The sequence below is a fragment of the Pleurodeles waltl genome, chromosome 11, assembly GCF_031143425.1.
Source record: "Pleurodeles waltl isolate 20211129_DDA chromosome 11, aPleWal1.hap1.20221129, whole genome shotgun sequence".
NCBI lineage: Eukaryota > Metazoa > Chordata > Amphibia > Caudata > Salamandridae > Pleurodeles > Pleurodeles waltl.
In genome coordinates, this window is record NC_090450.1 from 277,927,458 (window position 1) to 277,953,165 (window position 25,708).

A 25,708-nucleotide genomic window follows, 5' to 3' on the forward strand; every position below is an offset into this window, starting at 1 on the left:
ATTAAGGATACACAGTTAGAAGAAAATAATGACATTACAGTTGTTGAAGGTTCTTGCTTGAGAGACTCAGTCGGAATACTGAGAGCTGGTTATGGCGTGTGCACAATCACCGGTATCCTAGAAGCTTCCTGGCTCGAAAGAGTGTACTCCGCACAAGTGGCTGAATTAATTGCCCTTACAAAGGCATGCCACTCAACTGAAAATCTGAAAGTCACTATTTATACTGACAGCAGATACGGATTCGGAATTGTGCAAGATTTTGGCCAATTGTGGTCACAGAAGGGTTTCATGACCTCTTCTGGCTCACCAGTGAAAAATGGCGATAAGATTAAGGATTTGTTGCATGCGATTCAGTTACCTCTTGAAATTGCTGTGGTGAAATGCAATGCTCATGTTAAATCACAAGACTTTGCGTCAATAAGAAACGGCTATGCAGATCAAGTCGTAAGGTTTTGCGCATTGAACTGTATATCGTTCAAGGAACAGTGGGGACTATTACCTGGAACTGAAAATTAAACATGCTTGAACTTTGCATTAAGAGTGGTTGATACATTAGATGAGCTAAAATCACTGCAGGGCCGTGCTAGCAGAGAGGAAAAATGCTCTTGGCAGAGAATTAAATGTGTACAAAGGTCTGACGACTTGTGGGTCTCAGAGGAGGGGAAATTGGTTTTGCCAAACAGTCTTTTGTCACAGTTTGCAAGATTTTACCATGGTCAGGCACATCTTGGGAGAGACGCAATGATCAGATTATTCAAAATTGATTGGTTTAATCCAAAATTCAGACAAGCCGCAGAGGTTACCTGTCACAGGTGCATCATCTGTCAACAGATGAATGCAGGAAAAGGGACTGTGGTGACTTTGGGCCACATAGGGAGAGCTGGAGATCCATTTAGCAAGATGCAGATGGATTTCATTGAGATGTCTGTGTGTGGAGGCTTGAGGTACGTGTTGGTGATTGTGTGCGTTTTCAGTCATTGGATTGAAGCATACCCTACACGAAGGAATGACAGTCTTACAGTAGCAAAGCTGTTGCTTAGAGAGTTAATACCACGGTTCGGATTTCCGGTCTCTTTAGAATCAGATAGGGGCAGACACTTCGACAATGAGGTGATAAAGCTCTTGTGTGCTGCATTAGACATTGAACAGAAGCTGCATTGTAGCTACCGCCCTGAAGCATCAGGACTAGTGGAACAGATGAATGGTACCTTGAAGTCGAGAATGGCAAAGATGTGCGCAGCTACCAATATTAAATGGCCGGACGCATTGCCCTTAGTGATGATGTCAATGAGAAACACACCTGATAAGAAGACAGGACTATCCCCCCATGAAATTCTGATGGGCAGAGCTATGAGGTTGCCCGCAGTACCTGCAAATGCTCTTGTGAATATCACAGATGATATGGTGTTGGACTACTGCAAGGGTCTGGCTGATGTGGTCCGCTCTTTTTCTCACCAGGTGGAGGCTAACACATTGCCACCGATCAGAGATCCAGGTCACACCCTGAAAGCCGGAGACTGGGTGGTTGTCAAGAAACACGTGAGGAAGTCGTGTTTGGAGCTGCGTTGGAAGGGGCCATACCAAGTAATACTGACCACAACCACTGCTGTGAAATGTGCAGGTGTTCCAAACTGGATACATGCCAGTCACACAAAGAAGGTGATGTGTCCAACTGATGAGGAACTTGAAGTGTCCAAACCAACTACTGCAGAGAAGGAAGTCTCAGGGCCTGAGAGTATTCTAAGGGGAACTGAGACTGAAGTAGAGCCCACTAAGGATGGCTTAGTCCCTCAAACAGTAAATGAGTTCAAAAGAGGTGACAGTGAGCCTATCTCAGCAGAGGCAGCAGGAGAACCGAGACAAGGGGAGGTTCTCCCAGAAGTAGACGGATACGGGTTTGAACTTGAGCCCGTTACAGACCTTGAAGACGAGGGGGAAGGAACAGAAGGAGGTCAAAGTACACCGACTCCTCCTGAGCCACTTGCAGGTCCGTCAAGAGAAAAACACCATAGCACAAGAGGAGGGTGCTGTTCAACGTCCTGAAAGGTCAAGCAGAAAGAAAACGCAGAAAGGTGATAACTGGCCAAAGAAACAAGCTGCAAGGGACAAAAAGTCGTCCCTTGTGACACAATAGAGGAAGAAGTTGATACAACCAGAAGGGAGGATCCTAGTGAAGGAGAGTTGCAGAGTGAACGCAGATTGAAAAGAAAAAGAGTTGCAAATAAAAGGTACGCAGGTCCTGAATGGGCGTACGCAACATCAGCTGAATGGCAACAGGAATTCTTGGCGTTCTGTTTTGATCGAGAGGTACTAGGTTACTAGGTCAATACTACGGCACTTGAATTCAACTTCAGAAAGAGACTGTGTTAAAATAGTGAAATGGAAATTAAAAGCTGAGAAAAGAGACTGAAAAATTACCGGATGTGACACTGAAAACCTAAATTGACTTTGAAAAAAAAACGATTATGACAAGCTGTTAACCTGATTTGACAATAGGGTCCTGGGGTGAGTGAAACACTGTAAATACTCGCAGAAAGAAAGAGAGACTTTGCATTAAGAAAAAAAAAAGAGCTTTTAAATCATCCTCAAGTTGATTGTTTGTTTTAAATTACTTTGCTTTCTGATTCTTTACAGATCATGGCTTACACTAGAGGTAGTAGCAAAAAGGGTAGGTTGTGTGGTTGGTTAAGTGCCATCTAAGGTATTGTGTGTGCAATAATAATTATAGGTGTGATTGTTGGAATGCCATGGTTGGATAAGAAGGTGACTAACAATGCTTCAAAATCTGAGACTGCTACACTAACACCGTGGGAAAAGTTTGAGCAAGATACAAAATATTTGCATGAGGGAACTTATTCAAAAGGGGAACTTTCTTCTAAGGTCTTCTATCGCTTGCTGAATGAGTATGTTGATACTTTGGATGCGAGAAACTGTTATGTGTGCACAAAGATTCCTTCATCAGTAGAAGAAGGTGTCACCTTTCATAATCTGCCTCTAACATATGGGATAAGCTGTAGTTTGCTGCTAACAAGATTCTATGACCAGGAACATGTGCAGTATTTTTACTCTAATTTAGATGTAGTGTTTTCTTTTGTGCCTGTGATTGAGTTTCTAAACAAGTTAGCTAAAAAAAACAGCATAAAATTAGTTAGGGGTTTCTTTGAGCCGACACTAACCTTTGAGACAGCTTATGCGCACCACAATAATTTAACCTGTTTACTAACACCTGTAAAGAAGAGTTTTTTAGATCACACTGATGATAGACGCAAAGCACTGAAAGAAAGGCTAGAGAAAGGACTAGAAAAACGCACATATGCAAATGATTATGCTTACAGCGCAATAAAGACACAAAGCAAATTAGCTATAGATGCATTGCATGTAGGTAGGCTTTGTATATATAGGCCAAAATCTGAGCATGACACTTTATTTGTGGGAACGAGTGAATGCAGGCATGTGTTTTTGTTTCAGAGTGAATGGACATTCATGTTAAATGGACAGGATCCAGTGATCCCTGGGATCTATTACATATGTGGAATAAATGCTTATTACCGTCTCCCTAAGGGATGGTATGGGACATGTTATTTAGGGATAGTTTTCCCAAGGATCTACCATATTGATGACTTAAAGCAAATTCCTAAAATGTCTGAATTACAACATGCTAGACAAAAGAGAAGTCAGCGGCTGCAGTCGTTGATGACATATTTGGATCCATACGTCCTTCAGTATGGGTTATCTTAAACTCCATAAAGATTCGAAAGTTGTCTACTATTGTGGACAACATGCTGACAAATTTCACAGGGGCTATACTTCTGATGGATACTGAACTTGCTGCGGAAAGAGCTATGATTCTACAAAACCGGCTTGCTTTAGACATTCTTTTAGCGAAGAGCGGAGGAGTCTGTAAGATGCTTAACGAGCGCCATTGCTGTGCGTTCATACCTGACAATAGCAAAAAGATTAGAAGTATGCTTCCTAACCTAACAAGAGATAGTGCAGATAGTGCAGATTTGAAGGAGCTGAAGGAACCTGGAGTTTGGGAGAAAGTCTGGAAAGGAATTACTAGAGTAGGGAGTTGGTTTAGTAATATTTGGAACTTGCAAAAATATTAGGAGGTCTATTAATTGTCCTGATTTGTTTTTTGGGTTTATGGGAAGCATGCAAAATTAATGAAAGAATTAAAAGAAATTTGACAAAACGAAGTAAAAGAAATGAAGAAAACGAAAGGGAGAAAATGTTTTAGGAAATTTGGGAAACCTCATACAAAGGGCAAGAGGTTGAAATGCGCATTATGCGCAAGGTGAAAGGTTGCAAGGGAATGTTTTGTGTGATGACAAAGGTCATCAGAGGAGGGACTGAGAGAGTGTAGCTTATATAATCTATATTAACATGAAATGTTTATGAACTAATGTATAATAATGCTGCATAGAAACTGTATTAACGTGTTTTGCTAAAACGTGCACTTGAAATGTGCCCACAGGGAGTGGCCGTCAATGTATACGGGGACTAATAAAAATTGATTAATGTTGATGAATTATTAGGGTTTTATACTAATTATTAATGCTTATGTTATTAAAGTTTTGCTAATAAGTCTTTTAGGCCTTAGTTAGAATGAGTCGAGGCCTAGCTGCCTGACTCTCATATTGAATGTATTTTCCTAACATGCAGTGTGCTGACTTGCTAAAGGACATGAACTCTTGTTTTTCCAAAAGTTAGTAGCTGAATGTAACTGTAGTAGATCCGTTCTCATGAAATTCATCCTGCCTGTAGTAACATTTTTAGTTGAATGCAACAGTGTAGATTAACATTATGTACAAGGTCGCTTAAACAGGTACGGACAATGGGGCCACTGACCGAAGATGTGCAAAGGACCACAAGACAATGAAATCATACCGGACATTCCACCCGCTAAAGACGTCAATCATAAGCACCAAAAAAATACGTGTAAACTGTTGTGGGGTAACAAATTCGATGAGATAATTTTATTTGAATTGGTTAAAGATAGTGGGGTGCAACCCCTTGTCCAATTAGATTTTAGGGGAATGTACCACGAAAAGGGGATAAAAACCCTTGACACCAGGAAGTAGAGGAGAACAGAGGGAGAATTAGGGAGTAGGAGACTGTGAGAAGGGAAATGCTGATGCGATTTATAATGATCCAGGACTTTGTCACTTTGCTTAGTGACTTGATAAATTTTAGATTAGAACCATCCTTGTCCTTAGACTACCCATTTACACTTTACTTCCTTATGAGGGAAGTGCCCTTTTACCTGAGCTGAGTTCCTGGCAGATGGCGAATCAACTGATGTCCTGAAGACGAAGACCGAACCTGAGGGCTGACCCAAACTTGGAGGGTAACTTTATGACAATGAAATTATGATTGTCTGTTTGCTTTTCCTTTTTAGGTTCCAACTGCTTTCTTTTGACAGAGACCATAGCTAGATGTTTTCCAAATTGATGTTGTTAAATTGTTTTGCATGAAGCCCACCATGCCAATGCTAATTCGAGGTTAGGTGAGGGGTTCACCGAACTGACAAATGACCGAATCTATGTTTTGTTGAACAATGAGCTAATATACTCTGCTTAGAATAATCTATGCTGACGTTGTGTTATATTCTAATGTTTGTGATTCTTACTTTGATGAAATCTTATCAGAGTTACCATATTGTGAATGTGACTATGCTATTGTGCTTCTTGGTTTTGAGATTAATAAACTTGCTAGTAGTATTGTAACCAATAGGGAATAAATATCATAAAATTCATACTAAATTGCTGTGGTTATTCATGACTGAAAGTTCATGGTGGTGTCTTGAGTTTAACTAAATGTCATTAACTAAGGTGAAATGCATTGTGGTAATAAATATTGCTGATATTATTGACGTATTGATTGACATGTTGATTAGCTATCTCGTCTTAAGGTGTCTTTCAACAGGGTCAAAAGATTCATTGGCCTAAAACGAGTCCCAATGTTTAATAATTAATCATAAAGGGACGAGTTAGCACATGCATTGTGCCACTTTGTAAACCTTTTCACCACATTATGTCTGCGCCATGCACAATGTGTGCAAAGGGACATTCCCACACAGGGAGGCCCAAAAAAATGGCACAATGAAATTTACTAAACTTCAAACTTAAAAATAAACTTTATTTACAGTACAAAGTTGTAGACAGTAGAGATTTACAAATTTCACATTGTGCATGTAGTTTTCATAACTGTTCAAGTATGTTTGAGCTGAAGAAAGTGGTAGACGTTCACGTTGAAAATGACAAACCAGAGGACGTACAAAGAAACAGAACGACCAAACAATAGCTAGAAGTTGAAAGTCCCAGTATTACTTTCTTCTATCTGGAAAGCATAGTCATCAGTGGTAGCTTCTAGTGCAACACTTGTGTCTTCTTCACCTCGGAAGAGAAATATTTTTCTATCAAGTTTGAGGATGCTCTGTACACCGTCTCATTCTCATGAGCCTGAAATGCCTCAATTTTGTCTAGTCCACCACACTCCTCAATCAAGAGGCACAGTTTCTCAGTCTCATCAAGTTTCTCAGCCAAGTAGATGTTTGTGATGGTGTCCAGGATAACTTGGACAATGTTGCTGTCCTTGACAGACAGGAGATTGATCAAGGGTTCCAGAACCTAAGCCTGAACAAGGTACACCACCTGATTGATGCTTCCACCACTTGTGTAGTTAGTTACAGCCCACAAAGCTTCTTTTTGAGTTTTGAAGTCACCCTTCATTGAGATTCCCACAAGATATGTAATAATCCTAATATCCACAACTTGTATCTGGTCCTGGCAGCCAGCGGTGATGTTGGATAGAGTCCAGACAGCCTCTTTTTTAATTTTACTTTTGTGATGTGTGAGCTGACTTGGGAATACTGCCAGGGCTCCAGCTTCAAGCACTACTTGTTTCTGTTCATCTGCACTGGTGACTATATTTCCAATGGCTCTTAAGGAAGGAGTCAGAATGGCAAGTTATCCACATCCCAGGAGCTTGACCAGCAGAAGCACAAGTCCAGTTGCAACAACTACTTCAATTCAGTCGTTGAGCCCACCCGTAAGGTAGGAGATGGCCCAGTATGTGTCTGCCAGGACCTCCTTGCCTTCATGATGTAGCAGCTGAACAAGAGTAGGTAATATCTGCTGGACAGCCTCCAGCGGCAGTGCTGGGTTCTTATTGGACACAGGTTTGACAGAGTCCAGGTGAGATTTTGTAAATATCCAGACACAAGCGTTTACAGGTCAGGCACAGCAGGCAGGGGATCAATTGTACCATACTTAATAACCAAGTCCCTGTAGGAGGAGCCATCACCTGCAACATTTCCCAAAGCCCACACTGCTTGCTCACTGATGTGAGGATGTGGAGATGCAAGAGGGCAATAAATGCAGGGATTGCGCCACCCTCCACTACAGCCCTGGTCTGGTCCGATGTGCCAGAGGCAATGTTGGTTAGGGCCCAGAATGCCTCAAACTGAATAGGGCTATAGTCTGTACGGCCCAAAAATGCCACAAACTTTGGAATCAAACCAGCGGGGATAATGCTGTCAATAGAAGGCTGTTTCTCTCTGGAAAGGAGTACCCCTGAAGCTTGAGTAGCTTGAAGTTGGATTTCCAAGTTTGCACTATTTGTTCCTTTTACGATTTCATCAAGCTACCAAAGAACTGCCACCTGTCCGTTCTGGTTCTTCTCCTGCAGGGGCGAGAGTGACTCATCAGGGAAGCTGCTTACATTTCTCCTCTTCAGCATCTGATCATCTTTTTGGCCTTCCTGATCTCCACGTTCATTTCAATCCTCCTCTACCTTATTTCTGAAGAGTCCTTGCCCTTGTTCTTAAAGTGGTTCAGGTGCACAGCGCTGGAGTTCTCGTTGGTAGACATGTTGGTAGGTGAGGTGCCAGAAGCTGGGAAAGAAGTTTTAGCGGGCACACATCCTGTGAAATGAAATTTACTAGTTTTCACTGCTCCAGTTTTTGCATCATTTGTAACACCTGCTGAGGCCAGGCATTAAAATGACGCACTCAAAATCTCCTATGGGCCTCTGTGTGCTTTGCTGGGTGAGTGTTAAAAGAGTCAAACTTTTTGGAGCTAGTGCAGCAAAGCACCACAATAGCACCCACAGGTTTGGCGCTATCATAGTTTTGTACGCCATGGTGTGGCGTATTGTAAATATGGTGCACTCATGGTGCCATTAGCTCCATAAATGCTGATGCGCCACCTTCTTGTAAGTATGCCCCTTTGTTTCACTGTGGTATACCTCATCTTTTTCTGTTATATTTCACACAGTGTTTCTTGGGGTTTGCAGACGCACAACATCTTACAGGATGCAACCAGTTCACCAGGGCCAGACAGGGAACTATAACCAAACCTTGTGAAAAATGTTATAATATTCCCTACACTGGACCATAGGAGCATGTGAACCGTACAAATAATGGCCATGTCCTGTGGGTTTGAGTGGAGGTTACACAATAATAGGATAACTGGGTCGAAATGATGTGTTTTACAGTAGAAATGTTGAAATACACTGTTTAAGAGCTTTCAGGACTGGTCATCGCAGGCCATTATACCCTAACAGCAGATCCCTAGCTTGCACTGCACTGGAAAATGCCAAAATTACCTGTCCAATCATGCACACATTCTCCCTTAATGGGAGCTATCTCATATGCAATATCTTGTTCTGTTAGAGCATGCGCATTCTATATATCAGGGTTACAAATCACACACTACACCTCGTTTGATTATAGCTCAATTATCAGTGTATCACACTTTCTTCTGAATGTGTGGTCTCTGAAAAGCCCCCAAAATTGAGGCCCAGATTTGCCAGAATCTGGCGATCAGTACTGATGCACCAGATTTCTTGCTCACCCCTACTGCCATCTAACGACACCATCCGCGTGCCGTATTTACAATGTGGCGCACCATGGAGCACTTTAGGCCAATAGCATCAACATTTTTGACTCTATTGTGAAGCGTTTCACCACTAGCATCAAAAATTTTGACACTAGTGGAGCAAAATGCAAGGAGGCCCATTGATTTCAACAACCTCTGACCCTGCATCCTTGCAGGCAGGTCGCTTCCTCCTCACCACTGCTCTGGTAAGTGCTGCCATTGTTTTGGGCTTGTTTGGGCTTGTCTGGGCTTGTCTGGGCTTGTTTGGGCTTGTTTGGGCTTGTTTGGGCTTGTTTGGGCTTCTTGGCTTCTTATCACCCGGAAGGCCCCCCCCTCCCTCCACCTCTTAGCTCTTCCTGCTCCTGACTCCTGCTGCCCCCACCCCTCGCATTCCCATTGGAGGTTTTCCTCCCTCCTCCCAGCTGCCACTCCCTCCCACCTCCCCTCTTATGCCGGCCGCAGCGCGGACGTGCCGCTGGTGCACCGAAGGCTCGCCAAAGGCAAGCCTGTCTGCGCCCGTCCGCACCAAGACCACGCCCAGCGCCAGACCCACTGGCCAACACACCTCCCGCGCCACCAAACACCTTTCCACTGCCAAAGAACTCCACGCCCTTAATCCAGGACGCTCCTCCATCTGCTTCCAGTCCACACCGACACGCACCAAAGGACCCTTCTCCTGCAAAACCTGCAATTTCACCTGCAACCTAACCTCCAAACTCCAAATCAAAACAGACAACCGCCTAAGATGCATCCTACTTAACACCCGCTCCGTCCACACATATGCAATTGAACTCTGGGACCTCCTGACCACATACTCGCCCGACGTCGCATTCCTCATCCAAACCTGGATGAATTCGGCCTCAGAACCAGACGTAGCCATAGCCATACCAGAAAACTACAAGATCACCAGAAGAGACCGAATCAACAGACCAGGAGGAGGAATCGCCATAGTCCACAAAAACACCATAAGAGTCTCCACCAACTCCCACAACACCATCAACTCCGCTGAGCACCTCCACTTCAAAATCCACATCAACGCCAACAACACACTCAGAGGAACACTGGTCTACAGACCCCCTGGACCCAGACCGCAGTTCTGTGACGACATCGCCGACGACATCAGCTCCCAAGCCCTCGCCTCAACAGACAACATCCTCCTTGGTGACCTAAACTTCCACCTAGAAAATAACAACGATATCAACACCACCAACCTAATCGACAACCTCAACAACTTCGGCCTCAAGCAACTCGTCACTGCACCCACCCACTCCGCAGGCCACACACTCGACCCCATCTTCTCAGCCAGCAACCACGTCTCTTTCAGCCACACCACCGAACTCAGTTGGACAGACCACCGCTGCATCCACTTCTCCTACCAAAAACCAGTCACTCAACACCACCGCACACAACCCCCCCAACGCAACTGGAGCAAAATATCAACGGATCAACTGATCTCCACTCTCGCCCGGGCCACACCCCCTGGGGTCCCGGACCCCAACATAGCCACCACCAACCTGCATCGCTGGATAGAAGATTGCGCCAACATGCTTGCACCGCTCAAAAAACCATCAAACACCTCCCACAGAATCAAAGCCAGCTGGTTCACCCCAGAACTACAGGAATCCAAATGGCTTTGTCGCAGAATGGAAAAAACCTGGCACCTTGACCCTACCAACTCTAACCACATCGCTTTCAAGGATGCCCCACCCAAACATCACCAACTGATCCGCACCACCAAAAGGACCTACTTCAAAAACCGCATCAACGCCAACGGTCACAACAGTAAAGAGCTCTTCGGCATCATCAATGAGCTCTCCACCCCCAGGACCTGCTCCAACGAATCCCCGCCATCACAGGAGTTCTGCAACTCACTGGCAACCCACTTCCGTTGAAAGATAGAAGAAATCCATAATAGCTTCAAACCCCAGACCCACCAGCTGACTACAAACACCCAAGAACCCAACGCTCCAAGCAACACCCACCTCCTCAACACCTGGACCCCCGTCAACATAGAGGACACCGCCACCACCATGGCCTCCATCCACTCCGGATCACCATCAAACCCCTGCCCATACCATATCTTCAATAAGGCAAACATCATCATCGCCCCCCACCTCTGCAAAACCATCAACAGCTTCTTCGAGTCAGCCACCTTCCCAGAAAGATGGAAGCATGCAGAAATCAAGGCCCTGCTAAAGAAACCAAAGGCAGACCCAGACGACCCCAAGAACTACCGGCTGATCTCCCTCCTCCCCTTCCCAGCCAAGGTCATCGAAAAAATTGTAAACAGCCAACTGTCCAGGTTCCTGGAAGACAGTAAGGTACTCGAAACCTCCCAATCCGGATTCCGCCGAAACACCAGCACTGAGACTGCACTCATTGCTGCCACAGACGACATTAGGACCATGCTCGATGACGGAGAAACAGCAGCACTCATCCTCCTGGACCTCTCCGCAGCTTTCGACACGGTAAGTCATCACACTCTCCGCACACGCCTCCACAACGCTGGAATCCGCAACAAGGCACTCAACTGGATCTCGTCATTTCTCTCAGGCAGAACCCAGAGAGTCCGCCTCCCACCATTTCTGTCAGAAGCCTCCATAATCATCTGTGGCGTTCCCCAAGGATCTTCGCTCAGCCCCACACTCTTCAACGTTTACATGGCCCCCCTCGCCAACATCGCAAGAACCCCCCACATCAACATAGTTTCCTACGCAGATGACACTCAGCTCATCCTCTCCCTCATGAAAGACCCTACAACTGCAAAGAACAACCTCCACAACGGACTTCACGCCATCGCCAGCTGGATGGAATCAAGCCACCTCAAGTTAAACACAGACAAGACAGAAATCCTCATCTTTGGCACCAACCCCTCAACTTGGAATGACTCCTGGTGGCCCACCTCCCTAGGAACTGCGCCCTCACCCACCACCCTCGCACGCAACCTAGGCTTCATCTTGGACTCTACACTCAGCATGACTCAGCAGGTCAATGCCATCTCCTCTTCCTGCTACAACACTCTCCGAATGTTCTGCAAAATCTTCAAGTGGATTCCCGTCAAAACCAGGAAAACTGTCACCCACGCCCTGGTCAGCAGCAGATTGGACTACGGAAACGCCCTATATGCAGGAATAACAACCAAACTCCTAACAAAACTGCAAAGAATCCAGAACGAATCCGCCCGCCTCATTCTGGACATCCCACGCCGTGACCACATTTCCCCCCACCTCAGAGACCTTCACTGGCTACCAGTATCAAAGAGGATCACCTTCAAACTCCTCATCCACGCACACAAGGCCCTCCACAAAACAGGCCTAGCCTACCTCAACGACAGACTCACCTTCACACCCCCACCCGCAATATTCGCTCTGCCAGCCTCGCCCTCGCCTCCATCCCCCACATCCGCCGCACCACCGACGGAGGAAGATCCTTCTCTCACCTAGCCGCCAAGACCTGGAACTCACTACTGCTCCACCTTCGCCAGACCCAAGACCTCTTGACATTCAGGAAACGCCTCAAGACATGGCTCTACGACCAGTAGCTCCCCCCAGCGCCTTGAGACCCTAACGGGTGATTAGTGCGCTCTATAAATCCTTGATTGATTGATTGATTGATTGAATGTGTGCATCTTTTTAATGAATGCTTTCAGCAGGTGTTAAAAAGGATGCAAAAAATGCACAATAAAATCTTGTCGATTTCATTGTGCCATTTCTGCGGACCTCTTGGCGCAGGCATAATGTGGCGGAAAGGGTCGCAAAGTGGCGCAACTTTGTAGATATGGTTCTGTGATTTTTGCCTCGTTGAGCCAAATTAGCATTAAAAAAATACGTTAATGAGGCGCAAGCAGGCGCTAGGGCCTTGTAAATCTGGCCCTAAATTTCCTCTCCTGATTAGCTCTTCCTTATCTGTTTTACAGTGTTACATTGTAGGAGTATTGGCTTTTGTAGAACATATTACTACTCTTCTCTTTAGTATTTAGGAGTTTATTTATGGGGAATTTGTGTAGGGCAGCGCCTCAAGTCTTCTTGCTGTGCTGCCCTACACCAATGTGAAAGGGAGGGAATGCAATGTGTTTATGCAAAATGGTGCATTTCTATCTCTTCCCGCCTGCACTGGCGCACAATTGGCTGCCTAGCGTCAATGCAGGCACCCTTGCACCAAGGGTATCTGCATTGCATGCAGGATTGTTTTTGTGCAGGAAGGGGCACCTTCCTGAACAAAAACAATCCCGAGAGGCATTTGCAGCACTTATGGAAAGAGGAAAAATGAAGAGAAATGAAAATATTTCTCTTCATTACGTCTGCTCTGGGGAGGCATGGGGTTTTGAAGCTGCCCTATGTTACGTGATTAAGTAAATCTGGGGCAGCGTCACAATCCATGTGTGTTGGGTATGAAAACCCACTGCGACTCCCATGGAATGCCTCCCTGGCGCAGAGCAAGGCAACGTAGTGGCTTATACTGTTTTGTCTTACTCCACATCTATAAGGCCATCCAAAACCATGCAAAGTGGCTTTGTGTGACCTCATAGATATAGTTGAGTGGCTTGCGCCACTGGAGCATCAAAAAAAGTGCGTATCTGGTAGCGCAAGCCTCTTATGAATCTGCCCCCAGATTTGTATTAGAGCAAGTGCTGCAGCTTAAAGTTTTGCATAGAAGCCTTCAAATGGTGCAATCAACAGTTGGGGTGCTGAATGACAAGACTGCATAGCCATGAATCCACTGCATGCTTTTTGTATCCACCACCAGACACTCCCTGTCTCAATCCCACTCTTGCAGGTTCTTTTTCATCCATGCTGTCTCCCTCTGCCATCTTCTGCTTCATCCCTTTTGCCCCTTTTGTGTTTACTTTGTCGTCAGGATCTAAGTCTGTTGAGGGAAAATAAGTACCTGCCTCAAAACTGAGTGCCTGTGGTTCTCAATCACCTGCATTCACTGACTCAAAATAAGCACTGCTTCCCTGGGCTCTCATCCTCAGACTTCATGTTGGGCCTCAGCACCCCTACATCCCGTCTGTCCGTTCAGCGCTTCGAGCCGGATACTCAACCTCCCCATCTCTCACTGTCTCCTGGATTGATTCCCGGCCCTCTCGCCATCTCATCACTTTTATGTCTTTCTCCTATAGATAAAACCACAAGCACACACAGCCTGCCCAGATTGATTGATATTGTCGGTGTGGAGGATGCCCCTGCCGCGGGGCACAGAGCAGCTTTTCCGAAGCCAAAAGGCTGTTGCATTATTCCAGACGCCTTCGCCGCCTGCCTGGTAATATCCTCCCTGTGCGAAAAAACTCATCTCTCGACACCGTACAGCAAACGATGCACGCAGGGGAGAAAAAAAAATTATAATGCCATTAAAAGTTCTCATAAATTTCGGATCAGGATCTCTTCTAATCCGATACACAATTTTACTGCCTCTATAAAGCGGGTGATTTGCGGTCGTTCGGAGCATCTCGGGGAGTGTTTTACTTCTTTTTAAATTAAACACACCAACTTGGTGGTGAATTCAGAATGTCTACATAAAAAAGGGGGTAAAAAGGAGAGGGAAGGGACATCGGATGGGAATTGCAATTGAATCTTTATACAGGCCATCTTGGTACTGTGGCACTAAATATAGTGGCGAGTAAAGAAATACTGAACAATTCAGAAAAAGGAGATAAACCATCTAGCAACAAGGAGCAAAACACAATCAATATCAGCCATGCGAGAAAATGTCTGCGGTGCCCGAGTTGGGATTGACACTTCATGCGACCTTGCTGGTTGCACCATGCTGCCTTGTCTTAGTGTCATGAATCTTATTGGGAAAGACTATGATTTCTTTAACGTTTTCTTATTAAAATATCAAAGGACACACTTCTCTACTGAAAAGTCTTCATTTGATCTTGGTAGAGATGGCCTTCCAGGTTGAACATTATCTCCATTAAGGAACTGTAGAATATTTGTGAGCCATGATTGATGAATGGTTACTAGGAAGACATCCTTAGTTTGAATGATAGGTTGTGTCACAGCCAACCAATGCCTACCTACTCTGCAAGATATTTTGGCGTTTTTGAACATGCAAAAACTTTCGGAATTGTGTCTTCACGTTGAGATTTTTTAGGTCTGCTTTTAGCCAAAACCTTTTGCTTTTACTAAAATTATATGTATGCATACTTACACAGATGGGCTTTTAGCCAACACTCTTCATACTATGGCCTGCTGTTGTGTCATTCACATTTTTCTTCCGCCCACTACAGCATAAAGCATCGAGCAATTGGTCCTCCTAATTCAGCCAGTGACTAATTTCACTGTGAGTGAAGGTATTCTGCTTTTCCGCAATGAGCACATCTGCACAGAGTGACTGGGGTTACTATGGCAATGTATGCTTTTTTGAGAACAAAACAAGATGTTTGCTTTTAGAGAAAGTTTTGTAGTATTGGTGAGGGCCTGGCACAACAAAACAAAGCTCACTTTGGCAGAGATAGACAGTTGGTAGCCCTTGACAGTCCTATTGGCATTGCCGGTGCTTGTTGTATTCATGTGGTCAGTGATAAATCTGTGCTAGTGAACTCAGTTGGTGGGCATCAGCTCTCCTTTTTGGGAACGATGATTTATTTTTCATCATCGAACTTTGACAAAGATCAAGAGACAGAAGGGAGGCGGAAAAGATCGAAAGGAGGAAGAAAATGTTAGGGAAAGAGTAGCAAAAGGAGAAAGGACTGATAAAAAAAGAACCCTCAGGAATGAAGTAAAGTAGGAGTAAGCAGAAGCGGTTGGAAGAAAGGGACATAAGGTGGAATCAGTTCAAGGTATCCTCAGTATTTTGCAAACCTGGCATTCAGCAGAGCTGGCAACAGGCTCCTAAGAAATTATTTGGATGCCACTACTTAGGTCTTTTTTCATTATTTGCTTGGTTTGACAAATTAATGTGTTGCATTTGGTGACTTTTCTGAGGTCGGTTAGGATAACATTCTACTGTGCAAGTAAGAACAATCAATTATTTCTAACCTACAGCACTACAGCACAGTTTGTTGTTTTTGAAAACTTCCAAAATATCTCAAATCAAAGCCAGTCCATGTGCCTTAACACCCTTTCCCACAAGGGTAGAAAGGGTATATATGGTCAAGGACAGCGCCTTGGCTAAGGTACTGAAAAGCTTGCATGAAGAACTGCAGAGGCAAAGCTTGATGGAAGCGTTCAGGAAAAGCCCAATTTCGGGGGAAGCAGGGGGTGGGGTCGGGAATGTTGAATAGATTTTATGGTGCTGCAGAACATGATGCAAGTTTTCAAGCCATACCCGAAATAACTGTTGTTGGGTTCACAAAAGTAAACTGCATTCTCTGAAGTTTGCTTAGTTTACACCTGTCTTATCTGAGAATGTCCACCTATGCTTACATTCAATCTGGTGCAGCCCCGACTTTATCCTCGTGGATGCAAATATTTTCTCCAGTTGTGTTCTGAAGTTCGGTAATAATAATAATAATATTGACATTCATATTAACCACAATAACAACAGTAATACTACACTATTCAATTGGATAACAGTAGCACCAGTTATTTTATAGCACTTAGAAACAGCATAAATGATGCATGAAGAGCTATATATTAGAGCATATTATTATTATGAATGTTATTAGTATTGTTGTAAATATTATTTAAAATTATTCTTATTCTTATTATTCCTATTATTAACAATGGTGATGCTGATAGTAATATTAATAAAATAATGATGATACTACTACTACTAATAATAATAATAATAATAATGGTGTTGGTTATGATGATGAGGATAATGATTATTATTAGCAGTATTAGTAGTAGCAGCTATAGTAGAAGTAGCAGTTGTTGTAGTGCTGTGATCAGTATAACATTGTGAGAGTACTTTTGGAGAACTTGGTAAGCATACATGGCAGGGCAACTAGGGCTTTTAGCAGGAATAGGAAAACTTGAAACCTGTAGAATCCTATGCAGAGGGTTAAAAGGGTGTGAACCAGAAAGGCAGGAAGCATAGATATTTATATATATTCATAATCCCATAGCTTCTATCTGGCATTATTAAGGAAGTTTGGGTAATACTTGAGAAGTCTGTGTCAAACAAGATTGACCAAATCATTCAGTGGGCACTGTGATTAACAAAGCATACCCCACAACATTACAAAAAAACATGAATCCTTTTTTTGTTATTGTTAGAAATGGGGTCTCTGGGTGGCAGTTAGTTTGCACTCTGTCCAAGCAGGGACCCTCACTCTAGTCAGGGCAATGGGGATACACACTTGGATAACCCCTGCTCACCCCCTTGGTAGCTTGGCACAAGCAGTCAGGCTTATCTCAAAGGCAATGTGTAAAGTATTTGTACCAACACACAAAGTAATACAGTGAAAACACTACAAGATGGACACAGCACCAAATAGGTAATATTTATCTTAATCAAACAAGACTAAAATGACACAAGTAAAAATATGAATTTCCAAAAGAATAAGGCCCTCATTTCAACATTGACGGGCGGCGGAGGCCACCCGTCAATGTTGCGCGTCAGGAATACCGCTCCGCGGTCCAGAGACCGCGGAGGGTATTCCAAGTTTTCCCCTGGGCTGGCGGGCGGCTGCCGAAAGGCCGCCCGCCAGCCCAGGGGAAAACGACCTTCCCACCATGAAGCCGGCTCGTAATCGAGCCGGCGGAGTGGGAAGGTGCGACGGGTGCTACTGCACCCGTCGCGTATTTCACTGTCTGCTATGCAGACAGTGAAATACATTTTGGGGCCCTCTTACGGGGGCCCCGCGACTCCCCCTCCCGCCATCCGGTTCCCGGCAGGAGAACCGCCAGGAGCTGGATGGCGGGAGGGGGAGTCGGAATCCCCAAGCCGGCGCAGCAAGCTGCGCCGGCTTGGAGGATTCCTTGGGGGCAGCGGGAAACCGGCGGGAGACCGCCGGTTTCCCTTCTCTGACCGCGGCTAAGCCGCCGCGGTCAGAATGCCCCGCGGGGCACCGCCGGCCTGTCGGCGGTGCCACCGCGTCCCGCGGCCCTGGCGGAAGTAATCCGCCAGGGTCGTAATGACCACCTAAGAGTCTTACTTCATAGAAAACGATGGAAATATTGATTTTACACAAAGTACCTGATTTGTTTAAAGAAATAAAGCCGCAAGGGAGAGCATGCGTCGGAAAAGTCAGCGATGTGTCGAGTCCTGAATCGCAAATGAGGCTGTGCGTTGTTTTCTTCTCCAGTTGGGTTGGCGATGAGTCGTTTTCCTCCCTTGCAAGAGAGCAATGCATCGATTACCAGAAGGGGCACCTCAGATCCGCACAGGTTCACAATGACTTTGACGGCCAGCGACGATGCGTATGAAATCCAGTCACATGGTTTGGGAAAACTGCGCTGTGTGGGGCTTGCGTCATTATCAGCAGCTGCAAGCGGATGTCACATCGTTTCTCCAGCCACGATGCATCAATCTCCCAGCCGCGATGCATGCGGAATGTCGATTTTAGCCACGAAGTGGGTGGCGCATCGTTTATCAGCCGCATTGCAGGTGGTGCCTCAAAAATGTCCCCGCTCAGTGTTCTGTGCGTGGATTTCAGTCCTTGTTCTGACAATGTCACCTCTCAAGGGCCTAGAGACTGGATGGGGCACCACTTGGAAGGGCAGGAGTCTCAGCAGAGACTCCAGGTGCTGGCAGGGGAAGCTTTTTATGGCCCTGAGACATCAAAACAGGAGGCAAGCTCAATTCAAGCCCTTGGAGATTCTTCTTAAGCAGGAATGCACAACAAAGTCCAGTCTTTGTCCTCTCTCAGGCAGAAGCAGCAACTGCAGGCCAACCCAGCAAAGCACAGTCACAAGCAAAGGGGCAGTACTCCTCCTCCAGCTATTCAACTCTTTTCCTTGGCAGAGGTTCTTCTTGATTCCAGAAGTAATCTAAAAGTCTGGGGTTTTGGGCCCACTACTTATACCCCTTTCTGCCACACTTCCAAGGAAAGTCTCTGTTGTTCACAGGATCCTGCTTTACACAGGCCTGGCCTAGACACACACTAGGGGTTTGGAGACTGCATTGTGTGAGGGCAGGCACAGTCCATTCAGGTGTGAGTGGCCACTCCTCCCTCCACTCTAGCTCAGACTGCCCATCAGGGTATGCAGGCTACACCCTAGCTCCCTTTGTCTCACTGTCTAGAGGGGATTCACAAACAGCCCAACTGTCAGTCTGACCCAGACATGGAATCCACAAACAGACAGAAGGGTTTAAGCAAGAAATGCCTCCTTTCTAAAAGTGGCATTTCAAACTGACAATTTAAAAAACAACTTTACCAAAAGATGTATTTTTAAATTGTGAGTTCAGAGACGTCAAACTCCACATTTCTCTCTGCTCCTAAAGGGTAACTGCACTTAAAAGTTATTTGAAGGCAGCCCCAATGTTAACCTATGACAGAGATAGGCCTGGCAACAGTGAAACCCGAAGTTGGCATTATTTCTGTTAGGACATGTAAAACACACCAGCACATATCCCACCTTTAACATATACTGCACTCTCCGCATGAGCTTACCTCAGGGGTGTCTTACAGGTATAAAAAGGTAAGGTTTGGGCCTGGCAAGTGGGTACACTTGCCAGGTCGAATTGGCAGTTTAAAACTGCACGAATAGACACTGCAGTGGCAGGTCTGAGCCATGTTTACAGGGCTACTGAAGTGGGTGGCACAACCAGTGCTGCAGGCCCACTACTAGCATTTGATTTACAGGCTCTGGGCACCTCTAGTGCACTTTACTAGGGGCTTACTAGTAAATCAAATATGGCAATCATGGAAAAGCCAATTACACATATAATGTACACATGAGCATTTGCACTTTAGCACTGGTCAGCAGTGGTAAAGTGCCCAGAATACCAAAAACAGCAAAAATAGAGTCCAGCACACAGTCACAACATAGGAAGCAGAGGCAAAAAAAGACAGGGGAGACCATGCCAAGGTGCCAGGTCTAACAGTTACATTATTATCCAGGTGTCATTCATGGGATAAATAGATCAACCTTCATCACAAAACGTAAGGAAATCCCCCTTTCCCAAAATTGTTGTTCACCTAATATCCGGATATTCTTCCCACGCACTAACTCCCATTGATCAGACATGCCTGGACCACATTCAGCTCCTCATCCCTTTCAACTTCTTACTTCTATTCCTCCTTGGTGATGGTTGCATGTTTACCTGCATACCCATCTCCTCCCCATTTCTCCTCTTAACCATCTTTGAATGCTCCTTTTACCAACTAGCTTCAGCACATACAGCTACAGTACCCTATTTGCTAAACAATTGCCCTTCTCCTCCACATACCCTACCATAAAGTTGTAGTCCTGCAGACGTACTGATCTGTGATCACTTTACAATACTAGGCATATCCAAACCTGAATTGTGTGGTAAAATATGTACCTCTGTCTTCACTCTGAGAAGCACACCACACAAATATTGCTCTAAAATGTAGACACCTAGACCCTGATTTATACATTTTGACGCAAACCTGCATTAGTGCGCTGACCTCATCTGAGGCCACCTAGTATTAGGCTGGAAGCATGCTTCCAGCGCAATCCCAGAAGCATTTCTCTTTTGACAGGGAAGTGGGGCGGGAGAGACATGAAAGGAAAGGAAAGACCTTTCCTTTCCCTTCATGCCTCTCGAAGCATTTCTGTGCCCGAATGCCCACTATACACCAGGGATTTTTGTTTTTATATATATTTCAGTGGGGAGCGGCCCCTTGGGCAAGGGCTGCTCCCCAGGGAGCCAAATCATTTTTAGGCCATTTCTGCCCCCCCCCGGGGCAGATCAGCTTAATATAATTAGGCTGAAAATCCCTAGACACCAGGGATAAACACCAGAATATTATTACACGTACGCATAAAGGGCCGCTCTCCAGAGGGCCAAATTATTTTTAGGACATTTCTGCCCCCCCGGGGGTAGAAAACCCCTAGACACCAGGGCTATTTTTTATTTTATTTATTTTTTATATGTGGGGAGCGACCCCTTAGGCAAGGGTCGCTCCCCGTGGGGCCAAATTAATTTTAGGCCATTTCTGCCCCCCCAGGGGGGGGGGCAGAAACCACTAGACTCCAGGGATTTTTTTTTTATAATACTTACGCATTTGGGGAGTGGCCCCTTGTGCAAGAGCTGCTCCCCGGGGGGTAAAATACTTTGAGTTCTCCCCCGCACACTAAAACATCTTATCCCACGGCAAGCAAGAGGACATTTGATTTTTCTGGGTTTTGATTTTACATTTGGGCCATGAGAGCTTGGTAACGCTCAAAATCTTCCAACTTGAAATGGTGAGGGCTGCACTTTTTTGACTTTGGGACACTGCATGTAGAAAAATCCAAAATACCTAGACACAGCTGAATACAAAAAATCTGGTTGATTCAAGGGTGGTGTTCTTCACATGCACCCCGCACCACAATGCCATGCAAACCTCCAACGTTGCTGGAAATCACACATTTTTCCCACATTTTTGTGGTAGAACCTTCCGGAATTTGCAAGAATACACAAAATTCTTACCACCCAGCATTGTCTCATCTATACCGATAAAAATTCACTTGTCAGCCTAAATTTTTTTTTTTTCAAACTGCCCGTTTGGACCCCCTCAATTTCAACATGTTTTTGGCTCTTCTCTGTAACGGCCCTCCTACACAAGTGAGGTATTATTTTTACCAGGAGACTGAGGGGAACATTGGGTGGTAGTAAATGTGTCCCGGTGCGGTGATCCCACACAGAAATATGGGAAAAATGTGATTTTTAAGCTAAATTTGAGGTTGGCTGAGGATTCGGGGTAAGAAAACATTGGGGGATCCACGCAAGTCACACCTCCCCGGACTCCCTCGGTGTCTAGTTTTCAGAAATGTCTGGGTTTGGTAGGTTTCCCTAGATGGCTCCTGAGCCCAGGGCCAAAAACGCAGGTGCCCACCAACGCAAAAACAGGTAGTTTTGTATTTGATGATTTTTATATGTCCAGATAGTGTTTTGGGGCATTTCCTGTCACGAGCACCAGGCCCACCCACACAAGTGAGGTACCATTTTTATCAGGAGACTTGGGGAAATGCTGGGTAGAAGGAAATTTGTGGCTCCTCTCAGATTCTAGAACCTTCTGTCACCAAAACGTGAGGAAAAGGTGTTTTTTTGGCCACATTTTGAGGTTTGCAGAGGATTCTGGGTAACAGAACTGCTGAGAGCTCCACAAGTCACCCCATCTTGGGTCCCCATAGTTGTCTAGTTTTAAAAAATGTGCAGGTTTGCTAGGTTTCCCTAGGTGCCGACAGAGCTAGAGGCCAAAATCCACAGCTAGGCACTTTGCAAAAAACAGGTCTGTTTTCTTTGGGAAAATGTGGTGTCCACATTGTGTTTTGGGGCATTTCCTGTTGTGGGCGCTAAGTCTACCCACACAAGTGAGGTACCATTTTTATTGGGAGACTTGGGGGAACGCTGGGTGGAAGGAAATGTGTGGTTCCTCTCAGATTCCAGAACTTTCTGTCACCAAAATCTGAGGAAAAAAGTGTTTTTTGGGCCAAATGTTGAGGTTTGCAAAGAATTCTGGGTAACAGAAGCCAGTGAGAGCTCCACAAGTCACTATGGATTCCCCTAGGTGTCTAGTTTTGAAAAATGCACAGGTTTGGTAGGTTTCTCTAGGTGCCGGCTGAGCTAGAGGCCAAAATCTGCAGCTAGGTACTTTGCAAAAAACACGTAGGATTTTAATGAAAAATTTGATGTGTCCATGTTGCATTTCCTGTTGCAAGCATTAGGCATACCCACGCAAGTGAGGTACCATTTTTATCAGACTTGGGGGAACACAGAATAGCAAAACAAGTGTTATTGCCCCTTGTCTTTCTCTACATTTTTTCCTTCCAAATGTAAGACAGTGTGTAAAAAAGATGTCAATTTGAGAAATGCCCTGTAATTCACGGGCTAGTATGGGTACCCCGGAATTCAGAGATGTGCAAATAACCACTGCAACTCAACACCTTATCAGGTGCCTATTTTGTAAATACAAAGGTTTTCTTTATACCTACATCACTGAATCACTGTATACCCGGTATAGAATGAAAACCCATTGCAAGGTGCAGCTCATTTATTGCTCTGGGTACCTAGGGTTCTTGATGAACCTACAAGCCCTATATATCCCCGCAACCAGAAAAGTCCAGAAGACGTAACAGTATACTGCTTTCAAAAATTTGACATCGCAGGAAAATGTTACAGAGTAAAACGTGTAGAAAAATTTATGGTTTTTTTCGCTTCAATTTCTATTTTTTTTCATTTCAGCTGTTATTTTCTGCAGGAAACTCCTGCAGGCTCTACACAAATTACCCCTTGCTGAATTCAGAATTTTGTCTACTTATCAGAAATGTTTAGCTTTCCAGGATCCAGCATTTGTTTCACACCTATTTCTGTCACTAACTGGAAGGAGGATGAAAGCACAAAAAATAGTAAAAATGGGGTATGATCCAGTAAAATGCCAAAATTGTGTTGAAAAATTGGGTTTTCTGATTCAAATCTGCCTGTTCCCAAAAGCTGGGAAGACGGTTATTTTAGCACGGCAAACCCTTTGTTGATGTCATTTTCATGGAAAAAACCACAAGCCTTCTTCTGCTTTGTTATGAAAAAAAAAAAATGTCAATGTATTTTGGCTAATTTCTTGGTCTTCTTCAGGGGAACCCACAAACTCTGGTACCTCTAGAATCCCTAGGATGTTGGAAAAAAGGACGAAAATTTGGCATGGGTAGCTTATGTGGACAAAACGTTATGATGGCCTAAGCATGAACTGCCCCAAATAGCCCAAAAAACGCCTGGCACCTGGGGAACAAAAGGCCTGGCAGCGAAGGGGTTAAAGCAAACCCAGTTTCCTTAAAGGAAAGTTTCCCAGAGTTGCTTCCTTGGACAACTGCCTACTCACCAGAAAAAACTTTTCAGCATTTATAAAGTAGAAGGGGTCCTAATGAGCCCAATTCTCTTTTGTGAAATAGTTACCATCTTTCCTTAGGAGTCAGTAACTTTTTGGTGGTTTTCAACTGGAATTGCAGTTGCTAACTGTGGGTAAGGAACTTGGGGCCAGATGTAGCAAAATGCAAAATTGCGACTTGCAATTTGCGAGTCCATCCGACTCGCAAATTGCAAGTCGCAATTTGCTATGCAGTACGGTGTCTCAGACACCGACTGTGACTCGCAATGGGGTCGCAATGACCCACCTCATCAATATTCATGAGGTGGGTCGCAAATTGCGGCCCCATTGCGAGTATAGGCACTCGCAAACATGGAGGCCTGCTGTAGTCAGCAGACCTCCGTGTTCGTGACTGCTTTAAATAAAGCAGTTTTTTTTTTTTAAGTGTAGCCCGTTTTCCTTAAAGGAAAACGAGCTGCACTTAAAAAAAAAAACGAAACCTTTAGTTTTGGTATTTTTTCAGGGAAGGGAGTGGTCCCTTGGACCACTCCCTGCCCTGAAAAAATATTTTTGGGACCCCTTCCAATTTGCGAGTGGGTTACCATCCACTTGAAGTGGATGGTAACTGCGAGTCCATTTGCGAACGCGTACGCGGTCGCAAATGGAATTGCATCCCACTGCGAGTCGCAAATAGGAAGGGAACACCCCTTCCTATTTGCGAGTCGGAAATGCATTTTGCGAGTCGGGGCCGACTCGCAAAATGCATTTCTGAATAGCAAAGTGGCTTTTGCGCCTCGCAAACTGCGATTTTCGCCGTTTGCGAGGCGCAAACACTTTGCTACATCTGGCCCTTGGTTACAATTTTAAGGGAGCACCCACAACCTGCCCCTTCCAAATTGTAAATCAGCAACTTTTCCGATTCACATTGTAGGAGACAGTGCAAGTCTACCTACTAATGAAGTGGATTCAGATAAAAGAAATATCTATTTTGCAGTTGCAAATCGTCTGATTTGTGATTCGGAATGTTTGCAACCGCAAAATAGGTTAGTACATCTGGGCATATGTTTTTCATTTGACTCCCTTCTTTGAAAAATACTTGAAGACAGCAGGTCCCAATGGGAATGAATTCCTCTTATTCCAATCCGCATAAATCCAATACTAACATTTTCTTTCAGTGTGAAGGTTTTTTGATTTTGACTGCATGAGTAGAAAGCATACAATTTCCGATTACGCAGAAACACACCTGGTAATTGAAGAATTTACAGAGCTTCTCTACACAAATGCTGAGGGTTGAAAAAATTGTGATTCTAGATTCTCAATGTTTGCCTTTTTCAACTCGAATTTGGATGAATCGATGATAGTCATTTGCATTAGTGCCATAACCGAGACTGAGGCTGACTATAAGAACCTCTATACCAAATTATCACATTGAGCTGAAAAATACATTTCGATTATAATAGTGTCCCACTTGATAAGGATAACATGTAGGTTTTAACCCATTAAGCAAATTCTTCCAGGAGTTGGAAAAGGAACAGAAAGGATGCCATTAGAAACGGCGTAAGAAGGGACCTCTAAATTTGGTAGCTTATTCAAAATAGTTACCAACTGCATGGGAGTCACTAAAAGGGGGTTCCTGAAGATGCAACTGTTTTCACCTCAGCCTGCTGGATCTACACATTCCCCAGCCCTCTAAATAACATGGGGAAACAAACATTTGCAATGCAATGGGTCTCGCATTTGCTTGTTAGGGCCATTAGCGTAGTAAACTACTAACGGGACTTTTCTTGTCACATAAACTGAAAATGAAAAGTAAAACAGTTCCACATAAGCGAGATGACGCTATGTAGGAAATTAAAAGAAAAAGTAGTCCAGAAGCCATTTGTAAAATACGGAGACTTGTATGTTTTCAGTAGTTGACCGGTGCTCTCGAGGAGGGCTAAACACTGGAAAAGGCATGACATAT

General features: G+C 44.7%; 1 pseudogene; it reads right to left on the reverse strand.

Annotated features, from left to right (window-relative positions):
* Positions 1–6,306: 6,306 nt before the first annotated feature.
* LOC138266606 (importin subunit alpha-1 pseudogene) lies at positions 6,307–7,874 on the reverse strand (annotated as a pseudogene).
* Between the last annotated feature and the right edge of the window lie 17,834 nt (positions 7,875–25,708).